Source organism: Neopelma chrysocephalum, unplaced genomic scaffold, assembly GCF_003984885.1.
Source record: "Neopelma chrysocephalum unplaced genomic scaffold, ASM398488v2 Primary Assembly neopelma1_76, whole genome shotgun sequence".
Taxonomy (NCBI): domain Eukaryota; kingdom Metazoa; phylum Chordata; class Aves; order Passeriformes; family Pipridae; genus Neopelma; species Neopelma chrysocephalum.
Window position 1 is genome coordinate 12810734 of NW_020897737.1, and position 21624 is coordinate 12832357.

The 21624-nt window shown below is 41.0% G+C and overlaps 2 long non-coding RNA genes across 3 annotated transcripts in view; one reads left to right on the plus strand and one right to left on the minus strand.

Moving 5' to 3' along the window:
* LOC113970345 overlaps positions 1 to 6337 on the minus strand; it is a 79002-nt gene extending 72665 nt beyond the window's left edge. For both annotated transcript variants that reach the window (XR_003535147.1, XR_003535146.1), the window contains exons 1-2: positions 6260 to 6337; positions 4623 to 4728 (exon numbers count right to left, since the gene is read on the minus strand). This is a non-coding gene — a long non-coding RNA (uncharacterized LOC113970345). The remainder of the gene's footprint in view (positions 1 to 4622; positions 4729 to 6259) is intronic.
* A 10207-nt stretch (positions 6338 to 16544) lies between these two features.
* The window catches only part of LOC113970312, a 29807-nt gene continuing 24727 nt past the window's right edge, over positions 16545 to 21624 (plus strand). The window contains exon 1 of the long non-coding RNA XR_003535128.1: positions 16545 to 16663. This is a non-coding gene — a long non-coding RNA (uncharacterized LOC113970312). The remainder of the gene's footprint in view (positions 16664 to 21624) is intronic.

Consider the following 21624-nt stretch of genomic DNA (forward strand, 5'->3'; position numbering starts at 1 on the left):
TGTTCTGACTTTTTCCTGGTATATCAAATTGTCCATGAACAGTTTAGTTTTCTTTCTGTATTTACCAGAAAACTGGCTGGTATGAATGCCAGTCATACTCATCCTGTTCTTTCCCAGAGGCTTTCTTGGAAGCCTTTTTTAAAAAAAAATGGCATCACCTCTGGCATCTTCAACTTCACTGCTACCATGAACATGAGTATCCCACTCATGCTTTTAGCTACAGGTGCAATCTTCTTTGAGTTCTTTTGGATCTTGGTTATCTATGGGACCAGTGGCCTTCCCATTTCTGATGTTTTTGAAAGAGTATTTATGACAAGCTTCTCTGCCTTTTACAAATCACAGATCACGCTTTAACTTGTTTTACTGCATAATTTATGTTTAATTTGCATGATTTTTCCCTTTTTTTTTTATTTTTGGACATGTTTTTGCAGAATATTTTTCTGTTCCTTGCAGCCTGCTCAACCATGCTAATTATTCTGTAAAACTTTTTGAAGGGTCAGAGAACCAGTTTTTAGGGGATGTGCATTTGTTCTGAGTCTCTCCACAACAGCTGCAAGCATTTTACTCTGTTTCTCTTACCAAGTTCTCCACAGAATCCCTAATCAGTGTCCTGCTAGCTGCCTTCTCTATGGTACACCTATACTGTCAATAACTCACTAGAATTAAGCTTTCAGTCCCTCCACTTTATCTTCCACTCTTCTAACATCTACATAAAAACTCTCCTGTTTTAGTCTGACTGTCTATTCTTCTGTGCTCCTGTCTAAACAGGAGCTAATTTTTTCAGACAGTTCTTCACTGTTTTCTACATGACCTTCATCAACTTCTCTCCCATGTACTTCAACCCCAGAAAATGTGTCATCTTGACCTGTGTGCCCTTTCTGCCCATCCTCGTGCAGGTTATTGGAACTGCACTTCAGACTGATGCTGCATAGGTCTTTATTCTTAACCTTCTATCTAGCAACTCATATATTGCTTCCAGCACTATTTTGGTAGCCTTTGTCACCAGCACTGAAAGACAGTCTAGATTCCTTTTGTTGTAAGCCACCTTTGCATGTAGTTGGAAGGTTACTATATGCTCCCTTCCAGCACCATAAATCCAGTTAGTTGCGCTCCACTTAGCACCTCCACCATGGCGGGAGATGTCCCTCTGTCATCTAGAATCAAAGAGCAAAAGGATACTTGGCCATCACCTGAGAGCAAGGTTTCATCTACAGGATGTAATTTCAGGGTCATTTCTCCTTTACAGGTTTGATGTGCTCCAACATCAGAACCTACTTCTCATGGAAGCCCAATGGGAGCCTCCCTAGAGACAGCAGTGGGAATACCTGCCTGGAGGTTTACTTTACACATTTGCTAATTAAGGATAATTTCCTTACACTTACACTTCACATGTTGTGACTTTCACAAGAGTTCAGTTGTATTAATCCACAATGAGCATCTTGCAATGTCATAACTATCCCTTTGGTTTAACAGCTGCATTAATACTGTTGAGTGTAAGTAAATGCTACTCTTTTCTAACTAGAGACCTGATATCAACCTCTAGGCCTGAGAAGCCAAAGCCTCTAAGCTAAATGGTCTCAGACACATTCCTTGTGTTTTAGGGTTACTGTCAGTGTATTCCACCTGAAATTTTCACTTTGTCTCCCCCTCCAAAGACTTTGATTCAGACTATCCTCATCCTCCTGATAGAGAATGGTTTTCTAGCGATTTTCTAGAAATCTAAAACCATTCTAGTGGTTTTCTAAAAATCTGTCTTTAATACTGGACTGGTTGGTGTCTCTGACAGCTTAAAGTATTTATTTATTTTGTGAAATTTTAATAATTTCTGTGCCTTCCATTCAGCATCTTTAATCCATGGGTCTAGTACATTCTCCAGGTTCCCACAAACCACTTTCAAGACAATCCTATACTAGTACAAAGAAGTGAGAAAGTTTAGTTTTTCTTGTGTAACACCCTGGTATCATTAACAGACATTTCCCACAACTGCCAGGCAATCACACTTTATCATCCAACATATTACAGCCACTTTATGATAGCATGAAACAAGTGATTGTGTAAGCCCTTAAACACTGTTTTCTTAAGAGAACAGAACACAACCAGACACAACTTTTAGTTCAAAACAGAAGCACAAAACCAGTTTTCTAAGATGCATCCTCTGTTGCGCTGTTGATGGGAGCTGTACTTACAAATACATCCTTCACCAAATCAAAGAGCATTCTATATAATCAAGACCTGCTGATTCAAAATGGGACCTCACACTTTCAGATTCCGAATTTACATTTCCTACTGTGAATTCTACTTTCAGTTACATCAAGTCTGCTACCTTTTATTAGTTATGATGTACACAACTTTCGACACAAAAGAAGCCTTGAGACGTTCCCCACACACACACTGTCACTGCTGTATTTACAGGCAAGATGATTAAACATTTGCATTTGATTGTAAGGGATAAATTGCACTATACAGTAAAAAGAAATTCAATATTAACTGATTAATAAAAAAGGCTTGATTTTTCAGTTGATAGAAAGCGGTTCTAGTTCCCTTTCCACCATCAAATCTAATTTAAAGTAACCCAGTGTAGTGCAAATACATTAGATACTCAGTAATCTCTTGTAATGGCAGAGAAATTCATCACAAATTGCTGAATGTTATGAATCATCTTGTGAACACAACTGCTATACAGTGAAAAAGGCGCTTTAACAAGTAGCTTCATTCATTTTTGTCAATACTTCATAATTAGCACAGAGAAGTGTCTGTAAATTGAACTCTCGAGCATCACACTGCTTAGTTACCATTTTTCTTACTTAATATTTTGAACACTTGATGAAATGGAAGACCCCATTAAAATTTTGTACCAATGACAAATGACATTTTCATTTTCTGTTCTAAATGTGTTAGCACAAGATAATGTTCAACAAAGCCATAAGCATATGCTGATCTGTACTACATAAACAGTTCAGCTGACTTTATCAGAGATATTGATGTAAGTTTTTGAGGTATGCTTAACCCTGTTGCTCAATGACATATAACAATAAAAGAACTACTGTTCTATGTGGAAAATAGTGCTGATGCCCACTCAGAAGTAACAGGTGACAAGAAAAACAATGACAGCCAAGAAAACATGTTTAGAAGAGGCTGCTGCTGTACAACAGCCTGAAGACCACCTAGCCACTTTTTTTCAATTGAAGAATTGTGAAAGCTTTTCAGAGTATTCTGTTCAAGGCACACCTTATTTTGAAAGCATTCTGATGACAACCAAAAATCCCAGTCAGAGACCAGGGTCTTATTATTCCCCAACAGAGATACAGCTTCTCTACAGAGTGCTTACAGTTTCAGGGCTTGAGTGCCCACAAAACTGCACCCTAACTATGGATTCCTTGTTGATTTTTTAAGCATTGGGTAGAAATAATTAATCATTTTTATTTGGATTCCATAATCTCAAGATGCCAAGCTACTATAATTTAACAGTTTATCAGTGAGAGCTGGTTGGTTATGCCTATGGCACGTGCAGTCTTTGCCCCATTCTAACAGCAAAATCAATCAGTCTCTCTGCAACTTAGTCTGCAACTGGGCATAACCAAAATTGTGCCCAAGGCCAGTTACTGCAGGGTAGCTGACACGAGTTGACTTGGTCATCTGCAGGCATTTGCAATATAACCACATCCTCTCAGGAGCAATTTAAGGGTTTAGACAAAAAGCCCTCTTAGACTAGAATAGGAACCGCCAAATGCAAGAGTATAAATATATTCATGATCACAGCGTTAATTCCACTTTGACGCTTCTTGCCACGGTAACTTCCCACTCATCAGTTCTAAAAAATCCTCAAGTTCCAGATCTGAGTTTGCCTCACCCTCCACAGGTTCCCAGGAATCCTGGAATCCAGATCCAGGACTAATTTCTACAGGCTGTGCACACCAATGTAAACACACAAGAAAAGCTTTGCCTTACTCTAATATTGCTAATTAATGACCAAATAATTATTAAGATAATCCACTATTTCCCTTTGCTTTGAAATATGAGAACTAAACAAGAGCTCCTATTACATACTGCTTATTTTTATTTCTTAATTGAAAACACTGTTGCCACTTTTTTTTTAATTTTACAAGATTTAACCCTTGAAAAGACATACAAATCATCAATGGACAATTATTTGAAAGCACATCTTGGTTTTGTAGTTATCCTCATGCTTTCAATTCTTCAGTGCTCATAAAAAAAACCAGTACTGGTAAGACATCCAAAACATCCAGACATGCAAACCTTTCTATTGCATCTGAAGTTTCTCCTTTTCAAGGATATTTAGGCCTATAAGTGCTTTTAGGTTTATCAATACGAAGACTATTTATGTAAAGGGGGGGGGAACCCTCATGCAATTTAGTGCTCCAATTCCTTATAGTTACAATACAACAAAGTAGGAAAATCCCACCTCTCCTCACATACTGCCTTCAAAGTATTTTTGCTCCTTTTAGTAATCAAATATAGATTTTTCCATGACATTCTGATTAGGCTCTTACTGTGAATACATTAAGTGATAATTGGTCCAAAAATACCTATTGAGCCACGAATATCAGGATACAGTAAATACTGGGAGCACCATAGGCAGTTGTATGAATCACTTCACATACCTGTGGTTTTCCAGGTTTCTGTGCTTAGTCATGAGTACACTCTTCATATTCTCGCACACAGAATACAATTTCTGCCAATTTTTGTTCTTGGCTTCTACACTGCCACCTGTAGTCACACAAGAGAAATTAGCCATATTTTATGCTGCAAATCCCCTTAGCACAATGTTTCAGCTCACTTGTTTTTCTATACAAACATTCTAAAGCACCTCCTTTGTAAAAGGTGCATTAAGATACTCAAACTGAGTTATTTATATTTTTCTCTCTAATACGTTTGAAGAAGAAAGAAATAAAAAAAACAACCAAACAAACAATCCCAACTCAATTTAAACCAAGAAGGCATTTAAAACTCTCAAAGACAGCTATGGGCTTAACAGATTTTTATGTTATCCTTGTTGCTTAGTGGACAGATCACAACCTTGATAGAGCAAGGTGACTTTTGAAGTGGCAATGTGAAAATATGTGCACTTAATTACTTGGTAAATACAAAAAACCTGATTTGGTCTTCCATCTGAAATATGAACATAGTTTTACAGAAATAATTTCCATGCTCAGCTTAGTTACCTTATATAGGTTATATAGAAATGCATACAATTAAAAAATTGCTTGTATTTGGAAGACATCTCCAACTAGAAGTGATGAACTTTTTTATACAATGAAAACCACTCGATTTATTCCAGGTTTACTGCACTTTGCACACTATGCCACCGATTCTGACATATTAACCATTTACATCAAAATAACACCTAAGCACGCGGTACCCAGAGCCCTCACGTTAATCCTTTTCCGAAAGCATGAGAAAATAGAAAATTCAAGCCTTCCTGGAAAAACCAAAGCTTCCTGGTGTTCAGAAAAGGGGTTTCACCGAACAGCGAAGTTTCGGAGTACAAGCTCTGGGGGAAAAACCGGCTTTTGCACGCACATGCCTTCTCCTTTCTTCTAGTTAAGAATTGCTCGTGCCACCCTAGGAAAAGGCGCCCGAATGCTCCCACTATGCGTGTCCCTGGAAAAACGCTCCCAAGTCACCAGCGGGCAGGAACAAACTCATCCCCCCGCGCCGCGGCGGGCGCACGGCTGACTCCGGGCACCCGCACCCCTGCGCTCCCCTACGGCAATCGCAGCCTCGACCAGAAATCTCAGACTGGAGCGGAAACCGAAATCAAAGGCGATCTCCCAAGAACAAGTTGGTCTTAACAAAAAAAAAAATGACAGATAAATAAAATTCCCGAGCGCCGGCGAGGCTGCCCGCGTCCCGAAGCACACACATGCAGGTAACCCTCTCGCCTTCCCACGCCGCCGCCTCTGCCGGCCACTCCCGGACGGGAAAGCTCCCCACGGCCGCGGGAGCCCCCCGAGATCCCGCCACCATCCCAGCCCGGCTCAGGTGCGCTGGGAGCCGCCCCGCTACCTCCATCCACGGGCACCCTCCGCCGCCTCCCGCGGCAGCCGCCCCACGGAACCCCGAGACATCCCTGAGCCCCTCGCACTCACGCCCACCGCCCCACGGAGCCGCTCACCGCGACACCCCCCAAATCCCAACCACAGGCACGCCAGGAGACGATGCCTCCCGCCGGGACGGCGCCGGAGGCGGGGGGTCACCGCCGAACCCGCGGCGGGCGCTGCCCACCCACCTCACCCACCTGCGCTCGCCGGGCCGGTGCCGCAGGATGAGGCGGCGGCTCCTCCTCGCCAGCGCCGCTCTCCCGCTCCCTCCCTCCCTTCCTTCCTTCCTCCCGCCGCCGCGCGTCCCGGGTGCCGCCGCGCCGCCCGCCCGCCCGGGATTCCTGCGGGAGGGCGGGCGGGAGCGAGCGAGGGAGGGAGGGGAGGCGGCTCATCGCTTGGCACAGCCTCCTCGCTCCTTCTCCGGCTTTTCCTGCCTCCATCCATCCCTTCCAGGCACGTTCTAGCCGGCACGGCGCCCGGGCGAGACCCGCAGCGCGCACCTCCGGTGTCCCCCTCCTTCCCTTTTTATCGCGGGGCCGGGGCTCCCGCCGGCGCCGTGCGGGGGGACAGCGCTGTTGCGGGGGGGGAGGCAGCGCCGCTCGGCATCCGCGCCAGAGCCGCCTGCCCACGGCCGGCCCGCCCCCGCAGAGCCCACCTGTCCGCGCCCCGTCCCTCCGCAGCCGCCCGCCCCCGCACCGCCCACGCCCCGGCCCCGCTCACCGCAGCGGCCTCCGCCGGCGCGGGGCTCTGCGGCTCCCGCAGAACCGCCCGCGGGTGCGGGTTCAGGCTCCGGTTCGGGCTGTGCGGGGGAAGGAGGTGGCGGCGGTGCCCCCGCGGGCCGCGCTGCCGCACCGCGGCCGCGTCCCACCTGCGCTCTCTCGGGGATGTTCACCGCCCCTCCGGCGGGGAGGCGGCTGCCAGGCGCTTGAGGAGCTCCGAGTGCCTCCCCTGCGCTGACGCCCAAGCGACCGAGGAGTCTTGGCCGCTACAAATAATTTACATGCTCAGGAACGTGCTGGAAGCCCAGTCGTTGATGGGTCTCTGACAGATGACGGTGAGAGGTGTCCTAAGCTGGAGGCGGTCGGCTCTTAAAAATTTGGTTTGCGATGCTTAAAAAATTTTGAGGAAAGCGGCAGGTAAATACCTACAAGTGTTAGGGAAATGTCTGTGTTGTAACTAAAGCTGCAGCTAAACTTGAGGTTGTGTACATGCTTTCCTGGCTCTCGTACTGATGGAAGAACAGCCCATTCCTTATGAACACTTCTCTCATTCTCTGTATTTTGCTTGATGTATTTACATCTTGGAAACCTGTATTTAAATTATTGAGTTTGTATTTAAAGTATTGAGTTTGTATCTTTTTGTTCAAATGAGTGATACTGACATTAAAAGTGTGCTCTAGCACAACCCAGTAGTCCAGCCAAGTTAAAAGAGGGTTGGGAGGAGTTGGGTGAATTGATGCAGCGTCACACCGATACCATTTTCAAATTTGTATAATAAAAACATATTGCATTCCTTCTTTTCACAGCAATAGATCCCACTTTGTTAAAGAAAATCTTTACCTTTCCGAAATGTTTTATTCTAATTCTGTATTTTGGGACCCAGCCTTTTCAAGGCAAGCCAGAAATCCATACTGTCATGTTACAAACTATGATATCACGGCGTAGTCTAGTCATATCAAGATGTAAGCTACAAAAATAAAATGGCTTGTCTTTGTTTAGCCTTCCACAGAATTAAGGCTATTTTCAGTTCCTCTTCTTACGTCTCATAAGTGAGACACCAGACTACCTGAATATTTAATGAGTAGTAAACCAGAAATCTGTAGAAGTAGAAAGTATAACACACATTTTTTAATAGCAACATAGACAGGTACTTATCTGAAAGAAGCTTGAACAATTCAATTTCACAAAATTAATAAACAGCAGCTATTCATAAATGTAAAAATGTCAAAATCAAATATAGCTTACACAAAGATATAAAGGAACCCATAAAGATGAGGGTAAAAATTGATACAGGCATTTAGAAAAAGCTTTTTAACTCTACTCCAAGCAAGAAAATGGTTCTGGTCTTTCCCTTCAAAACGTAACAACCTAGTGGCACACTGGTGCAATGATTCAGGAGACAGTGTGAACATTGAAAATTTGTGTGCTGTAACTCTGCTTGTAAAGGCACTTTTTAAACATACAGAACAAGCTTTTACAGCTGATAAGTAATAAAGAATATTTTACCTCTAGACTGAATGTTTATCCCCTTTCTCTTTGAGCTTATAGTGCATGAGATACATTAAAAAAATGTTAGGTTTTCCAGTGTTACCCCCTCAACTAAATTCTGCTAGTGTAACTAGCAGATATCAAGAGTTACCAACCAGTAAATATCACACTGAAATTCCATAGTTACCTACAGTAAGGTCTGCCAATGGCTTCAAGGACTAGTTTATCTGACTGTGTCTTTTCAAAGAGTATATCAGCAACAGAAACCACTGACATGCCTCAAGTCTAGACTAGAAGAATTCATTTTCCACTAAGCCCTCCATAAATGCATTGCTTTGTCTACAGGTGTCTTTCCTATAACTCTTAAAAATGTATTAAATTCTAGCAGAAAGTTCTTGTCTTTTTCACTGAAGCATGTCCACTGCACAGGACCTTCCCTTTACCAAAAAAGTCATTGCTCTTTTCAGGTCTTACACAACACTGCTATTCAATCCAGCCCATCACAGGAGAAATGCTCTCTTAATTCTGATTTTCAAACCAAGAAAACCAGCATTTGGTCACTTCACAATGACTATTAATCAGACACTATCATATTTGCCTTGAGTGTGTGAGATGCAGAAGATTAAATCAGTTATGCACAGACTTTCTTTCCCCTCCTCTCCTCTTTCCCACCCACCTCCCAAACGGCTCTGCCTTTTTTTCTTCAGCAATTCAGGTTTGGGAAGAATAAATTCCATTGTACCAATGATTCAGAGACAAACTGAAAGCCAAGTAAAATATTTTTCTCCCAAATCTGACAGGAAAACTTACAGGATGGAAACATCCAGAAGATAAAACCCACTTGTCTTATAATGTACTCCAAAAAGTGTTACTTGTCACTGTCCCCTTGCTCCCAAAATATATACAGAAACTACTGGGTTGTACTGAAAATTTCCAGTTTTCCAGATGATGAGCTGTGACTCAGTACTCCTACTGATATACCTCAGTGCACCATCCATTTACTTTATGTGATGATAAATCATCTCTCACTTTCCTTCCACTAGAATTTATTAAACACCATCGTGTGTTTGTGGGTCTAATCTACCACACCATGTCCCACCTTGTCCACCTGAGATCAGATCAGGCAAAAGTTCTTCTATTCCAGCATTTTTCTATTCCATCTCTTTGTTTCAGTTGCTACCCAAGTGTTCTTACATCTCTGAGAACATGCAGGTCATCACCTTAAATGTGGCTTTCTCCACTGTCCAACCTGGACCATATCCCTCTTTATTGTCTAGGGAAATCTGAACGGTGGGCACAGAGATCTTTCACTTTATGTCAAGGTAGTTTGTCGAAACAACTTCTAGGAAAAGTCTGGTTTTTTTCTCCACATGCAAAATCCCTTCAAAGAGTCAGTGAGGTGATGAAGCAAATTTTGATCCATTTATCATCAAAAGAATGACTTCAGTCTATTCTATGGAAACCAGAATTTGGCATAATGGAGCCAACAGCTGGTTGAGGAAGAATAACAGTGTGGGCTCTTTGATGTTCACAGATGAACACGCACAATCAAAGACAGAGTTAGGAGAGCACATGATGTTTCTGAGTAGTAGTAAGGAGTTAAAACATTCATAAGCATATTTATCGGGAAACTATCTTCTTATGGGAAAACTATTTTATTTATTGCCCACAGCAGATGCAAAGACTGTCCTATAAAACATCTAACATGCAAGAATATTGTGCTGATGAGAAATCTTTGTTAAAAAGCCCTTATGAACTATGCACTGCAAAATGTACCGCAAGCAGCTTGAAAGCTATCCTAATTTCAGGGGTCCTCTTGCCTCAATTTGCTATGTACAGTGAACATCAACACAGGGCAATGAGGGTACTTGAATATCTTCAACCTCTGTCAAAGCTCCACAACATTCCCACATGGACATCAGAGGCAAAAGGCAAATGGGCAGAGCTATGGCAGTCAAGAGTAACAATGCTGTTCTAGTTAAAACTACTAATTTAGTATTAACATCTGCTTAGAGACATTCATTGGTCAGTTAGCACTGAAATTTACTCCAGAGAACTGCAGAACTGGAGAAGAGATTAAGTTCCCCGACATGGAATTCCGAAGAGTAAAGGAAATGAGCTAGCAGTGGGAAGGAACTGTTCCTGGTGGTAGTCAGAAAAGTGTGGCCAGACCTCTGCAAGGGTAAGAAAATGTTATAATCCTGCATGTTACATCTAAGCAAATGGCACTACAAAAGCTGTGTCTGCAGCCAGGCTAGGAAACCCAGAAGGCAGCAGCTGATCAGCTCCCCTACAGCAAGCTCTCCCTCGAAGAATCTGCTTTATCTGAAATTGTGGGGAATGAGTAACAGTTGCCTATAACAACAACCAATATCCTCACATTACATCTTTCCTCCCAGGTTAAATTATCATCCTTCTATTAATAGGACCACCAAAAGCCTTTTTTTCTCCTTCTTTGGAAAAGAGTATCATAGAGTTATGTTCAGTCATAAAATGCTAAAATAACCCGGACAGCATTTTAAGGCACTAGGCTGTTTCAATTTGATGTATCTCTGAAACAATGAGTTTGGAAAGATACAAACTCTCCAGTTATCAGGTGAAGAAAAAGAGATTTTCCTTCATATCAGTTTCTTCATTACCAGCTATTTCTGGTCTCTTCTCAATGAGTATGATCATGTAGCAACCATCCAGCTTGAGCAAAGTAAAGCTAGGGTGTCAGTTCCATGGAAACACAATCACTTAGTAAAACACTTCTACTTCATCTACTGTGCTTTAAAATATTTCCTTTGCAGTCTGTATAACAGGTTCATGATCAGTGCTGCTTGAAAACTAAACACATGTAGTAAAATCAATCTTAGAGTGGTCTCCACCGTAAGTCTGGTCAAGCCCTTACCATGCTCTTCTCTGAGTGGATTTCAGTGGAATTCAAGTCACTTTTTAATTTTGTTTTTTTCCACAGAAAAATATATGGGTTTGCTGAAACCCCTTCAAGAGGAAGCCAAAAAGAAATACAGTTTACGTGTAGATTCCAATGCAGTTTTTTTTTAAAAAAAACCAAACTATATTTTTCATCTAAAGTGGAGGAGCTCAGTTCCAACAGGGAAATCATTGAATTTTTTTATCTACTCTTAAACTGATTATAGCTAATGTGGTTCTACAAATTAGATGTCCATGACCACATGACTCCCTTGGAAATTTATCTATTTTTGTCCATATCAACAGTCAAAGCAATTTATTAATCTGTTTTCTAATGCAACCGTTTCCCTGGACCAGACCTAGTTAGAGACACCACCGGTTATTAAAAGCAGCGATAATAAAACTGACATGCATTTCTAAAATCTGCCGTGTAAGTCAATATAATGTCTTAATTGGTTAAGCAAATAGCTGCCATGCTATGAGTCACTGCAGTTCTCTGTGAACATCTCTTTCTGCCTGGTTACACTTCTTTAGCCACTCCACAGCTCCTCAGGAGGAAAAGTTACAGGGCTCCTCTTTCTGCTCTCTGTAGTCATTACAGCTCATAACACTGCAACATGTGGACTACTCATCTTCCAGTAGTTTGGATCTCTTCAGAATATTTTCTTAAAATTTATTTCTAAGGACTCTGTCGCCAACTATCCACGCAATATATATACTTATAAAGCGAGTGTTTTATAACAGCAGTGAACAGGATAATCACATGATTAACTGCCTAAGGAGGAACTGTAGAACATCTTGGAGAGAGAGCTCTAGAAAAATCACAAATTTTATATAAGCAGGTGCTAAACTTAGTTATGGGTCAGTTTGATCTAAGTAAACTCCCAGATCTTTCTCTCATAACGCTCTGAACTCACAGGTTGTGAAACTGAGTTAACTCCATGCAGTGGTGTCACTTGTTTTGTGAGGACCAAACACTTATTCAATAGACACCTTACAAGATATGAGTATCTGATCCTCCTAAATGATGAGAATAAATATCAAACGCTGAGCCAAGACAGTCTAATACAACTCTTGGTCTGGGGTTACACTTCAAATGATAAAATACAGCCTCCTCACTGGCAGTTGTTTCTGTTGGTGGAAACAGTTTTGTCAAATATATGGTGTTTTGCCAAAAAGAAAAGGAACTGATACATCTTTCTATGGTGTCATACTGGATAATTTGCCATGGTTTGAGGCAATGCAGTATATATCTGAATTGACATTCCCCCCTCTATCAATTCAACCCTCATATGCTGGGTTTTAGATTTTAATGCAGCCCATTCAAGAGGGAAGCACCGGCCACAAAGTTCAGTTTGTGACTTGGGTCGCAGTTTCCCCAGAGTCTGCTGAATGAACTGCTTTTGGTTTAGGATCCTCTTTAGACTTCCTTTGTGCTGTTCACAGTCAGGAGAGGGCAAAGAGAGAGGTGGCATCTCCCATTTTGCTTCTGGTCAGGTGGAGCCAGGGTTGCATTCCATTTCCTTGCTTGCTTGTGAGACCTGCATCCATGATGAAAATCAGCAGAGCTATGGAAAACTATGTAATAATGCTCCCTAAACAGAAGCTGGTCTTCAGATTTAAGAGTGACTCTTTTCTAATCATGTTTTTTTTTCTTTACTTCTCTGTGCTGAAGGGTTGTATCTTAAATATGTTAATATAGAGGTTATTCCTCATGTAAAATGAGAAATTTCAACACTAGGTGTAATACAGGGTTGAAATTACTTCACCACCTACATTTAATCATGGACTCACATGTCCCAATTACTTCACAGGTGCACAGAAATATCAGGATGAATTAAATTCCCTGCATGTGATTCCACATCCTTTTTCAACACTTCCACATGCTGAGTTTTCATTTGTTGTTAGAAATGACTGATTTCTAAGCAAGTTACAGTATGAGATGGAAACTTTTATTGCCAATTATAAGATGAATGAACGACTTCTGAAAACAGGTTGGCCAAGTTATAAGGCACTAGCCAGTAACCATCAAATAAGAAAATTTAAAAAAAAAGTCCATCAAAAAAAAAACAACCAAAACCAAAAAAAACCCCAAACTGAAAAAAGCCCCTACAAAAAAACCCCTGGACAAAACACAACAAAAAAAAACCCTGAAAAAAACCAAAACAGGAAGATCAAGAACTTGCAATTGCTCTTGGAAATTGCAAGTCTTAAAAGTAAAATCTTCAGGCTCTGTTCCTCTCCTGAGATTAATTTTTGTAGAGGTTAAATCAATACCATCAAGGGCAAAAAATGAAAGCCAGAGAAAGAATGCCATCACCATTTCTGTTCCTTAGCATTGCTATGGATCATCTATTTGTTTCAAGCAGTGAAGGAAAAGTAAGATTGTGAATGCCATAGGAATGTCTAGAGGTCCATTCTGTTCCCTTGACACAAAAGGATGCCATTCCCCATGGACCCTGAGATATTACTGCAATGAACTTTATTAACAACAACTAATAATGCACAAAGATGACCTGATAAGATAGATAAATATATATAGGAACATAATATCATCAAAATAAAGGCTCACAACTGTCCTTTTTTGTTTTATAATCAATGTTATAGATTAGGATCTGATATCATGAGTCTGTTGCCATGCAGATCCTTTAGAAAATGTTGGAAATTGGGCATTTACTCGTAAGGATTTCCTGAGGATCCCAGAGAAATAAACTTTTCTGTGGTCAAAACTCTTGGTTTTGCCGGAGTCACAGAGTGGTTGAGGTTGGAAGGGACATCTGGAGGCACATGGCTGCTGGTAGCTCCATCCTATGGATTCTTTTTAGAAATTGCTTGGACAGGAGGGAAAATGTTTATATTTACATTTAATAGATAAGAAGATTATAAAAAGCACTAACAACTTCAGCACAGGGAATTTTCAGGGAAATTAATGACTAGCCGGGGTTAATGGCCCTCAGCTTCACGTTGGCCCATCAACTCTCCCAGTCAGTCATTAATTCCCAGGAAATGCCTTGTGCTTTGATTGTTATTGCTTTAATACATTAAATTCAAGTTAAAGGCTCAACTTAATGTTTAGCCACTATAAAGTAAAACTGAAGGAAATGTTCCCACTGGACATATACACTGTCAAATATATTTTTGTTTACTTTATTTTCTATAGGTATTTAAGTAGAGGAATTGAATACTTCACCAATTTGCTTCGGTTTTACTACTCATAATGGTACACAAAAAATCCTCTATTTCATCTTTGACATTTATGTAATGTTTTACTAAGGACAGCTTATCTGAGTTCAAATATGATTGAATGTGCAAAGCATAGACATGACTACATTTAATGACAAGATGTAGAAATTAAAAATTGATCAGAAGTAGTTTTGTTGTAGCTAATTACTGTCATACTAGTGAAAAAAACTTGCAGAAAAAAAAAAGACACTATAACTGTTTACAATCTCCAGCAGAAAGTGAAAAATCAATTACTATTTTGGCCCCAAACCAATTGAAAGGTGGAAATCTGCTGGTGCCAGTTGTCCTTGTGAAATTTCTGCCATTGTGACCTTCCCCTCTGGGAAAAATGCTGTGGACAGGATGATGCCAGTTGCCCTTGTGAAATTTCTGCCATTGTGACGTCCACCACCGGGAAAACTGCTGTGGACAGGATTTTTTCTGCCATGTTCTGATAAATCTGAGTTGGATTCAAATTTTTTTAAAACGTCAAACCAAAAAGTCCCGCCACCTGGATTTTGTGTGAATTCTGGTTTAAAAGCATAGTTTCCAGCAATGCTGAAAATGTACTTTTTTTTTTCTTGAGTCATTTTATATGTTACTTAATTACTCATCAAATGTGCTTGACCATATTTTTAAACACAGCTGGTTCACTTTGCTTCAACACATGAAGAGAACAGATGAAAAAAACCTTTCTTCAATATTACACTCAAATTGTTGGTGTTCCTCTTTCATCCACTGACTATATAATGTACTCTTGCCCCTGTGGAAAATAGTTGCACGTGGGCTGAAAAGCCTTTTTCTGGAACTTACTTTAACATTTCATAGCCAAACCTAGTTTCTGGTGCTGGTCCATTAAAGCCAACAGAGTTACAATGGGGATAGAGCTGACACTGGAATGTGACTGTACACTAAGGTGAGGTTTGATTTGATGTGCACATAAAAGCACATCAGACTCACCACTAGATTTCTGCATTAAGTTTTCAGGACTCTGGCAAATGTCACGCAGTCACTGTCATGCATTGCTGAAGATTATACACTTAGAAGTCCTTGGGGTGTGAGATGATGCTAAGTCAGACTAAACTATGAGACAAAAGCTGCTTATAAAGGAATTCAGACAACTTAGTCTATATTTTGACTGATACTCACTGGATGAGTGACATTGTATAAGTCACCTGAACTATCTCTGCATCAGTTTTGCCAGACTGAAAAATGAGAAAAATGCTCGTAAGGTAAAGAGAGAAAGAAAAAAAACCCCGTTATTGTCACTTTTAATTTGATACTCCACACTGGCAGGCCTCCCAATGCAATGCTTGTAGTGAAATTCTGAGCTACAATCAATTCTCCTTTTTTTAGAATCAGGGCCTGGGGTCATGCAGGTGTTGGAAGCACAGTATGGAGACACTGACACTGTTCATCCATAGTCAACTTTGAGTTGGAGCAAGGAGGCTACCTAGAACCCGGGGGGTGCATGCTGGGCATCTCTTCACCCTGCTATAGATGGTCTGGATTACTCATCTTGCATAACAGAGAGCTGGCTGCAATGATAATGTGGTAAAATCTCCCAAATGGCCCAGTACAGCACTGTTAAAATGCGCACAAAGTCCAGGCAGCCTGTTGTCATCCCATTCCTGCAGAGGAGGAACTACAAAAAAATTAAAAGCTACAGAGAAAGAAGGGGAAAAATGTCAGACACCCTGAATGAAGAGGGTTTGCAGCCCCACTGAGCTCCCTGCACAGGTCTGGCTGCAGGCTCAGGCAGATTTCAGTGTGTCCGTCCACCCTCTGACTCTTGTGTGAACGACCCCTTCATAACTGGGAAGAGCACTTGGACTGCATGAGAGCCAAGGAGTGCCTTCAGATATGATGCACAAATGTGAGCTACCTTACAAAAATCTGCTTTCCAGTCTGAACTATCTCACTACACAGGACAGAACTGCTCTAAATTTTCCATTCTTGAAACCAGCGTTTCTTGCCTTCTCCTGATGAAACCTTTGAGATGTATTGGGTAATGTGTCCAGACATTTACATTGCTGATGTCAGCTTTACAAAACTGCCAACTCTGATTTGAATGTGCCACCTTCCCCTTTCTCAGCTGCCTGGTCTTCCCCCACCTTCAGTATCACGCCTGTCACCGGTGCCTTTGCTCAATGATGGGACATGATTACGGAAATATATCACACCACAGCATGAAACAGGGGAGAGGTGGTGGCTTAGGGCCACATTGTGAGCCACGGACTGTCCTGCAGGACCCAGGTAAGCCCCTTTCAGGAGATGAAAAATCCTGGCTGTGTGTCTGCTGCACCCTTGCTGTGCTCAGCAAACGCACCAGGTCCTGCATCGGAGACAGCAACCGGCCTTCTCACAGGGCTCTGGTGCGGCAGATGTGCAACAAGATGTGGAAACAAAGATCTGGGAATAGCGGGTACAGGACTGGCACAGAGGAGAAAGTTTCTTGTGAGAATGGAGAAGAAGTTGACGATGGGGGACATGGATCTCATTTGAAGAAATGCAATGAATGCAAGCAGTCATCATGGCCTTCAGCACCTGAAATTGGTTTGCAGTGGGGAAAGGTGGGACTGTACTGGGAACTAAATCATAATTAACAACCTATTTGGTGATGAAACAACCTTCCAGACATTAGCTGAACAGGAGTCTAGCACAGGGGATTATGCCCAGCTCTTCAGACAGCCTGAAGGAAGGGAAGGGAAGGGCTCTGTGTTGTTGTAAGCTGATTCCATCCATCTCAGTGGGGTGTTCAGGCTGAAGGCTCATGATGATAATTGAAATGTCAACATCAATGATTTAATTGCACAGCAAACAAATATCATTCAGCTCTACAGATATTTTACATTTGTAAAAAGAGATAATTTTAGCTACCATGGTAGGTAGATGCAGTCAACCATTTGCTAGAACTACTACAGATCTTCACCTTGAAACTGTGTCTTAGTCAAGGTATTGCTTAGTTTGTATAAAAAGAATGCCTCAATTTTCCTGTAGATATCACAAATGTAAACATTTCAGAGCTGCTAAAATTGCTTGTTATCCCCTCAGCCAACTGCAAAAGTATACACATTTAACATGTTTTCAACAATTGGTCATTATTTATTTAAATATTGTATAAGGAATTTTAATAATTTACCCTATATTAATTTGCTTTATAATAATTTCTACAATATATTGAAATTTTCCTCAGTACGAATAATGCTGTCAAATGAGAAACTGAAAAACAGAGGGACTCCGAGGTAGGTTTCATTGAATCTAATAAAAGCTAATAACAATAATAAACAAACAGCACAGCTATTCTCTGAAGGCACTGGATTGCATAGAGAACAATGAAAAAAAGCCGTATGTGAGCGCCTGTCTCATAATTATCCAGTTTCTCTTAATATCAGCCATGGCCAATCCATTGCCAGATTTTCCAAACAATACTACTGTGTCTAATTAAAGCATAGTCCTGGCTGATCCAAAATTATTTCTCGGATTTTTTCTGAGAAAATTATTACCAAGATCATTTCTCAGGACCCACAGGGCACCATGGCCATGATCTTTAAGGTCCTTTCCAACACAAACCATTCTATGAGTCTGTCTTCCTGCTTTGGGAGAGCATCCCCTGTGCCAGAGGGGTGAAACAATTCCAGGATTAGTGGTGCTCTGAAGGGCCACGAATCAGCAGCACATCCCTGCCAACACCTGGGGGTCCGTTTCAGCTCGGGGAGGTCCGTGCACTTTGGGAAGTGCCTGTTCCAAGCACAGCTCTGGCACAGTGAGGTGCTGCACCTGTTTTGAAGCCAGGCCACTGTGATGCCTCCAAGTCTCATCTTCAGTGTCTCACCTGGGACTACAACCCTGTGTCCCACTTATCCCAACAGCCAGGATGGGAGCTGACAGGCTGCAGGCTGGCTTCTTCCTTTTGTCTCAGAAAGGAGATCACCAACATACGAGTCAATCTTGAAAAAAATTTATTAATACAATGTAAAAACAACAACTACCACAACCCACTCACCTCCTACCCCCTTCAGTAACACAACATCAGACACCTTTCACACACACCCTCTTTTTTCATCCATTCTAAATTTTCCAAAAGATCAAAAGCTGGTAATACTACTGGCCAAGTCATATTTTCCTCTTGTCAGCTAGTACTATTTTAGCAGATACACAGGATTATAGCTGCTTTTTTTGTTTTCTTTTTTGTTTTGTTTCAAATGAAACTTTGCTAAACACAGCCTGAAATTGCAAATAACTTACTGGGCAGCTACAGTAAGCAGTTCAAAAGACCATTCTGGCAGTAAAATTATTTTTAGGCAATTACATTCTCTATCTCTGTCTCTCTTATCATTGCCACTGCTCTTTAAGCAAGCTGCTTGTTAACATTTTAGAAGTAGCTCACAGGGGCCTTGATGTGGTTTAATGTGCTCTTTGCCTTCTAAGGACTCTACGTGCAGGTTTCTTTGCATACATCTCCTGTTAGGCAGGGTCATACAACACCAGGGTGCTGCACAGCTCACCCAGTGGCCTAATATACATTTTTATATAGTTTGCAATAATGTTTTTTAGCCTCTGTCCTGCAGACTATTACTGTCTGCCCACCTTTCTTCAATATTAATAATCAAGGACTTTCTGAGGATGCCGATACAGCATGGCTGAAATCTACTTTGTCAGATTATCTTGAACAGAGAGTTTGTCTTCTAGAATCCATTGAATGAAGAAAAAGAAATTGTGACATGTGCTCTTTCTAGGTGTCCAATACTCTCTTTGTTGACTTGTTGTTTATTTGGCCTCCTGAGTTGCTTCTCTGCACCACAGCTCTGCCTGAAACTTCCTCACGCTGTTGACAGTTTGGCAAAATCCAAGTCTGACAGGGAAGCTTAGCCCTCTAAGTGACTGTGCATGGGGAGTTCACCTCCCCGGTGAAATTCAGTTCCATCCACAATCTCTTTTCGTAAGTTCATATTTACACAAAGGCAGCCTTCACGCTCCCAACTCCATTTGATCTTCCACGTTGTCCCTCCAAACAGCTCAGCTCCTTTTTATTCAAATCCTCCCCAGATCCACTTCCACTGTGCATTGTAGGCGCAGTCCCTTGGCATAATGAACTCTCTCACAGCTGTAGCAACCATTGTTGAATTGTCAGTTCTGTTTAAAATGTCAGGATTAACTGTTACCCAGCTGGTCATCTGAGCAGGAAGAGCCACCTCATGGGCTCATTTGCTGTTGCCTGGTACATGGGAGACGTGAGAGATTCCTGCAGGGCAGCTGGGCAGCACCACAGCTTGGTAGGTTGAGAATGAAAAGCTCTTTCTTTCATGATTAAACACCACCTCTGCCCTGCAAATATCTAAATGAGAAAATAAAAAATTGAGTCTAATTATGATTTTTAAGTCAAGCCCGTGTTTTGTGCTGGAAAAAAAAAATTAGTGCTTTAGTGCTAGAAATCATTTGTTAATCAAAAAAAGTGGCTGAGACTTTCGAGCTTCAGGATCTGTGTCTTTTCAAAACAAATACTGCAGTTTCACAATACTTGCAACACAGCCTGATCAATGCTAGCACACAGCTTCATGTATGGATCACTGGTGCTGGAAACTGCTCTGGATGGAATTTTTGAAACAGTCCTACTCAATGTCCATAAAATGCATAGAGAAAGAGAATTTTGAAACCAAACATTTTTGAAACACGTGAAGGACAGATTTCTGGTTTGGATCCACACTCAGTCTAGAAAGAACATTCTAACTTGAAATGATTGACCAATGTGCTGGTAAAGGTATTATAGACTGTCTGTATAATTAATTTCTACAAATCTTGTCGTTTCATTCACTGCCAATCTTACTATAGCATTTCCTCTCCTAGACAAGAGATCATGGTTTTGAGATATTTGTCTCAATTGGTTTGCTTGCCAGTTTAAACACTTTTCCCAATTTAAGATAATTATGTATAATTTAAAAATAAATTTACAGAAAAATGTCTTATTAGAATTGCTTGTACTCAATTTAAATAATTAACCATATCTATTATAACATGTTATACTGATAGTATCTGCAGATGAGATCAATTTATCATTTGTTGGTCATGGTTCAAAACACAGGTAAAATCCCAAGAAACTACAATCCAACGCTGAAAGCACAAAATTGTATTATCACAACTGAACTGGAGTGGGGGTACTGGGATTTGACTGCCTGAATTTATTCCTGGGAAAAATATCAGCTAGAAATCATAGTGGGGAGACTCAGATGTTGCTTGCTTTCATTTAGTTTAGGTAACACAAGGACATAGCATAGAGATTATCCTGATAAAAATGTTGGAGAGTATTAAAGCCAAGAAGCCTCATATACTTTCCAGAGAAAGCAATATTTATGTTCCTCTGGGAAGAGCAGCACTATGTTACAACCAACAAACTGTCCAGAGAGGAATGATGGGCTCAGACATCTTTGCAAATTACTAGAGACAATTTTTGTATTTTGTAGAGCCAGAACAGCTTTTGCTGATACATTTTTTCTATCCAGGAACATAAATATTAGATTAAAAATAAAGCTAAAGGCTGAAATGGAAGTTTGTATAGTCCATTATTATTATTACTAAAATGGAAATATAATTTCTCTATGCATCCCTAAACACGTTTCTGTTCTAATTGGCCTGAGAAGTGAAACAGAGTTGCTTGCTAGAATATCTATTTTATATATATATATAAATTTAATAGGAATTCTATTTAATCTTTCCCTATTTGTAAGACTTCACAGACTGGGTAGAAACTGTAACTTTTAAGTAAGTGCTCCCTTTAGTGTCCTACCAGTGTCATGTTCTGCTGGCTGTGAATTAACACACTTCATGATGATGCTGGGAGTGTAGCAATTTCCATCATTGTATGCAGTACTGAAAGACCACAAAGTGTCCTGCATTTTAGGGTACCAAAGTGTGTGTCTCCTGAAAGTTCTTTCCCAAATGTTTGTTTCTTTTTAAACTTTTTCTTTTCAAGTTTGCTCTTGCATATCTTTTGTTTTGTGTTAATGAGAGCAAAAAAGTTGCCAAATGTGTTCTCTCAATCTCAGGTGTGGGAAAATTATGGTAAATCTTGCCAGCAAGGTACATATAAATTATGACTGATCCTAATTTTCTACCTCTCTAGAACACCAGGAAATCAGTGAAATGATCAGTGGTTTTTGTTCTATTACCTCTTTTCCTGGTTCATCCCTTGATCTTCCAGGGCAAGAGCAGGTTCCCTG